This window comes from Branchiostoma floridae, chromosome 9 (genome assembly GCF_000003815.2).
Source record: "Branchiostoma floridae strain S238N-H82 chromosome 9, Bfl_VNyyK, whole genome shotgun sequence".
NCBI lineage: Eukaryota > Metazoa > Chordata > Leptocardii > Amphioxiformes > Branchiostomatidae > Branchiostoma > Branchiostoma floridae.
Genome location: NC_049987.1, coordinates 23616905 through 23623017, shown reverse-complemented (window position 1 = coordinate 23623017; position 6113 = coordinate 23616905).

Sequence of the window (6113 nt, the reverse complement as noted above, 5' to 3'; positions counted from 1 at the left end):
GTCAAGACCAATCAAGTAGATGTATGTGAGGAAGAATAAGACACTTTTCCCCCGTCTTGTTGGTCTTGTTCACCCAGCTAGTAACACATAGGACAGCAAGTTCCCTTGCTGTTTCTGTAGCAGGGTATATTTTTTACAGGGAGGTGGTTTGCGGGAGCTTAGGAAGCTGGCGATGAACAAGAAGCAGTAGAGAAAGATGAAGAAAGACTGACTGCTTATGCAGAGTTTCCAGACCACTTCATCAGCAGAACCCAGTGGACTACTACTACTAGGTGTTTTTCAATCTTTCCTCTTTGATGTGCTCGAGACAACTTCAGCTCGGTCGTCGAACATATTTTACACCCCTTCCGAAAGATGGGTGCAGCCCCAATCGATCCTCAGATGACCTCAACCAGTCAATTGAGCCAGGTTCTCGCATTCACCAAATATATATGAACCATGAGCTGAATTGTTAGCCTCTACCAGACCCCATAGGTCGCTGGGAAAACCACAGAAATGGAACAAATAACTTGGTAACCCGGCCAGAAAAGTACAGCCGGCTAGGGAACAGCTTACGACCTACGTAGTAAGGAAATGATTGTTCTGGCCGGCTGACTCCCCTAGTGTACTATAACTCTATTTGTCCAATTTATACAATTAGACCACCGATCTACGAAGCCTGGTAGATTCTACTGAATTGTAACGCTGCTACCGCTTGAGCTACAGGGACATCCATCTGTTCCTGAATTACTTGCACAATATTGTTGTAGAAAGATCACTGCTAGCATGATACCACGTCGTGACTACACTGTACAAATATTAACATATTCAACGCTTTATAACTTCTGAACACTTTTGATACGACAATGTTTTTTTTTCACAACTACACAATTTATTTTTCTGTGCGCCTTTAAAACACACCACGACTGTGGTTTAACCCATCGTTAATGGTTCAAGACATTTTATGAAAGCTGAAAAGAGTAATACGTTGTAACATATTGACGGTATAAGTTCAAATATCAAAACGATATAACAACTGAAATATAAGTGTAGATAGTATAAAAATGAGATGATATCAAATGATAATGATAAAATTTCGACTTATTTTGCTTTCCACGTTCATTTTCTAATACATTGTATTGGGTCATGTTGATTCTATTAGACGGAGATGACATCCTCTGGGAACCTGTCGAAAACTTTTTTTTCAAATGGACGAAAAATTATGCGCGCGCGGACGTCACCCACACAATCTAATCAACATGGCCTTAAAACGAGCATTGTTAAGACCCCCTTTCCACTAGATGGCGATCGCGCTGCGCTCTTTCTGCGACCTAAAACGGATGTGTGTAAGCCTTAGGTTTCATACTGGGTATATCATACAAAATATACAAGGCTGACTTAAGGAATACGAAACACACACATTTTAAAAAGATTCAATTTCTTTTCTAGACAATTCATTGAGCGATCTGTCAAATTTTAGGTCGTAATGAGAGCGCAGCGAGGGCGCCGTCCTGGCGGAAAGGGGGTATCACTGACGACAGATGGATGTTGACAGTTTCCCGATTTTCTTCATGTCAGTGCCGAAGGTAAATGCCTGCTTCTGTCAATTCATCAAGGACACAAGCTGTGCTTTTAGTACCTTCCCACACCTGTTCATCTCTTGTCAGGTGTTGTAATTTTCTGTGTAAATCCCTTTAAGACGGCACCGAAATCTTGAGAATCGTGATCGGTATAATTGATGTCCGAAATTGTCAGGTGGGAGGATTTTACATATCACCTGTGGATGCCATCTGTTAAAGCCTCACGTTATTTCGTCTTTATATACCTATCTATATTCACGTAGAACACACCCACTTCGGAATGGCGGCATACAGTTGCAATTGAATAAACTCTATGATTTAACTTAACAGCGCTTTCGGTTCCTTGCGTTGGTGTCATCCTTCAATGTTTCCTTTGGTAAGAATATTGTTTAAATCATCCTAGTAACATTTCCAAATGCCTTTGTTGGTGTAGTGTTATTGATAGGCACCAATTTCCGAGCAAGATGGGAACTGGATAATTTCGGCTCGAGGGGATGTGGAAACGGGCGGTCCTTTTATCAGATAGCACATGCGGTAGGAAAAATAAATTGCACACACGCCTCGCGCACGCTACTGCCGAATCGAATCAAGGAACCGTAATGTTTGCTGCTGCATGATTTCTCGTTAAGATTTACGGCCGAGTTTCTTTTGTTTGACATTAAGTATTTCCGCTATACCTGTGCTTATTAGGCAAAGTTGCTTGGGCTGTACTAATTCAAATACAGGTTTGTCGTATTTCGTCGCCTATTCAGCGTTCAGTGGACGGGTTTCCATTGCTCTTATATTTAAAGGTGTAACCACGTGCGTATATATTCAAGTCCGTATGAGATCCTTATTGAAATCTTAGCCTCTACCAGGCTCCACGTGTCGCTGGAAAAATAACAGAAAAGTGACAAACATAGACAAATAACATACACGGGGAGTTAGCTGGTCACCAGTCATACTCATCGGACAGCTTACTCCTCTGGTATGTTTTCTGTCTATGTTTGAATTTCTACTATTTTTCCACCCGTGGAATCTGGTAGAGGCCACGAATTCGAAATGGACCTCATACGGACTTAAGTATATGTGCATGTATGAACCCGGCTTAACACTCCATTTCCACTGGACGCCGTTTGTGGTGCGACACTGAATTTCCGTGCTCAGGTTCTGCCAACCCTTTGTATATCTAGATCTTTTGTGTACATACTGAAGGATGTTTTCCACAATGGACTATATACAAAAACGTTTTAAAACAACATTATAAAAGAACGGATTTTATTTCAAACAACGTTTCTAGTTACTTTTCTGATTCTAAGCTACAATGGAGGGGAATACAAAAGAACTTGATATCTGGTTCCATCTTGAATTGTTCAAATTGAGCAGAAATGCAACTAGTCGGCCAAATTCCAATGGATGCTAGCTTCCTTTTCTAGTTTGCCAAAAATTAGATAACATTTTTAGGGATCGTAACTAATTGATTCCCTCCTGAATATAGAAGTAAATGTTGACAAACGAGTACTGGGCCTGAGACTCACATCTAAGAGTGCGCAGTGCCTGTAAGAAATGAGATAACAGATTACATCGTACGAAGTGAGGACACTAGAGGCCGGCCGGAATATCAGCCCTGATGATTGTGGCGCCACTGAAATAACTGACGTTCCAGCCACAAGGACAAGTCTGGCCGATCGCTCTAGACTTCAAACCTCTTGGTAGGCTGTTTAAGTAGTTTCATCTTTGTATGTAACTCATTAAAGTATTTTAGTACTAGACAACTTTATATCATTCTGTACAGTGCCCAGTTCACAAAAAGTTTAAATTTGTCAATCTTCCTAGACTTCAAACATCTTGGTAGATTTCTGCATAGTTTCGTCTGGTTTTGTAACACAATTCAATAATATTTTTCAAGTACTTAACCTTATTTTGTCTTCTGTGCAAATCTTTTGACAACCTGAATGCTGTCTTCATTAGTTTAAAATGATACTCCATTAACAATAAGAAGCTTAACCTATCTTCTTAGAATTCTTGGTAGTCCCTTAGTAGTTTCATATGGTTTGTAACCCAATTATCTAACAATAGTTTTTTCAGGTACACAACCATATTTTTCACAAGCTGTCTTCAAATCAACTTTACAGAGATGAGGACAGCAAACGGGTTGATGAAACGTCTGTACAAAAGGAACAAAAGTTCCGTACCTACGAAAACTATACTGTTGAACTGCATATCGGTAAGAACAACTCCACAGTGTGCTTACATGTCGAATGCTCCGTGAATCATGTTTATTTCCTCCAGCGAGAGTCCCGCTGAATGAGGTGATGCCAGCTTTGTTGCAAGACGTATGTTGCAAATTTTCCAAAGTTGCTGACCATTATGCAGCTTTTGCGTTCCCATTCATCATGTCCTATACAAGAAACGGCGCCGCGTTTCCTGCTGCCGTTGGCATCAGAGGCTTGCAGCAATAACAGCCCCAATACGCTGGGGAAACCACCTCACTACGACCGCGCTATGTACAGCGAGTGCTCAACGAATTTCATAGATTATAAAGTAGCTCTTTTTACACTTTCGTTGAAGAGATTTATCGGTCACTTATGAATACAGTTAATCCAATTTTCTTCAATATTTGAAGAAAATTGGATTAACTTTTTACACTTTGTATATTTGTTTTGTTTCTTTAGTTATACTTTCACGTTTTGCATCATATTACAATTATGATGTCAAGAATTACATAGATCCAATCAAAGTCGTGGCAAAGTTGGAGTCCGATCGGCGTTAGTAAAATATAAAAGGTCATCATGCTTTGTGCCAGAAAAGCTTCTGTAGCTGTTTTTGCAGCAGACACCAGAGGTATGCGACAATAGCAGTGTGGAAAATCCCGAATTCATTGACATCAGCCCTACAGTTTCAGCTACATGTATGTCTCAATAGTCCTATACGAGAATGACAGTTTCTGCCACAAATGGCATATTTGTAGGCTGACTCAGGTCTGTTGCAGAGTTCATTTCTGAGAATCCCATTTCTTCTTATTTGCGCATCAGTGTAGCTTCTACTGATGTTAGCTACCTTGGCAGTGTGCACGTGCAACTCGAGCGGAATGATACACTGTATTTTAGAACAGTACTTTATCTAAACGCATCCCACAGTATTAAGCTATGTAAGCACTGTGTTACCCATATGCACATAGAATCCATATCCAAGCTTTACAACTTTATTCCAATACTAATTATGTACATATATTGCTCCTGAATTTCACTGCCAATACATACCCTTGAAAACCATGGTGTGAGAAGAGAGGCACTACCACTGATATCTACAGCGTACTTATCCGGTTCTCTTAACATCTCCGTGCATTGATTCTGAGGTGTTTCCTTACATCTCGGAGCGATCAAACAATCATCGCCTTTCCGCATCAGCCAGGGATAGTACATCAAAGTCAATCGCGCTGACATTGTTTTTATTATCCACGGCATCGGGTTGCCTTTTATCAGCGGCGTGTCAAAGAGATCAAAGGCGGCGTCTAATGGAACAGATCGATCTGACCTTCGTGTTCACACACGCGGCGATGAATCAGATAATATATACTGCCTTATTGGTCTAAAGGTGGCGACAAAAAGGCAAAACCAATCATTTTGAAGGGATATATGCAAAATTCGTGAGTGAAACTGCGTGGGTATATGCCACAGGCATGCCTGTACCGAATGTGAGCTCATCTGGTACGGATACAGGAGCAGAGCAGCTCAAAATACATACTTCCTGTTCGAAAATGGCTAGAAATGCAATAGAGTTGATCCCATGCAAAATTTGAGATTACCGCAGTGCTACATTTGTTCAAAATACATGCAAGTACATGTGCGACATATTTGGTGTTTGTAGACGAATCTGTACAATTTTTAAGCTATGTCACTGGATATATAGAATATATAGAGAGAAAAAACGTGGAAAAAGTAAATTAATACTTTCATGGTCGAATAGAAAGACGCAAAGCTCCGGATGTATTCCTGTTTTGTGATGTATTCCTTTTATAATTTATTCCTATGCATTTGATATACGATCTTCTATGTTTGCTTTTTGATCTTGCTATGTGGGCATGTATTGATTCGTAACCCTGTACAGGGAAATGACAAGAAGGTACCACGAAAGGGCCCCGTAACTGATGGCATTACAGTATAGCCATGACTGATGAATAGGAACAAACCAGCTACATCTAATGGGGTAAAATAAGGCGATGTTCTTTTCCTGTTAACACACAGATCAATGACAACAAGGCGTCAAGATGGACGACCATGGCCGGAAATACTGGGTGCATGGACACTTTTGTACATCGAACATTGGAGCTATGCACCTTCTTATTAAGGTGGTATCTCACTGCACTTAGGGCACCGGTGCGGCACTGCGGGGTTCAAAAGATACTCAACGGATTTCAAGAAGGTACCACGAAAGGGTCCGGTAACTTATGACATCACGGTGTAGTCGTGACTGATGAATAGTACCCAACGAAGTACATCTAATGGGGTAAAATAACGGCGATGCTCGTTTCCTGTTATGCACACAGATCAATGACAACATGGCGTAAAGACG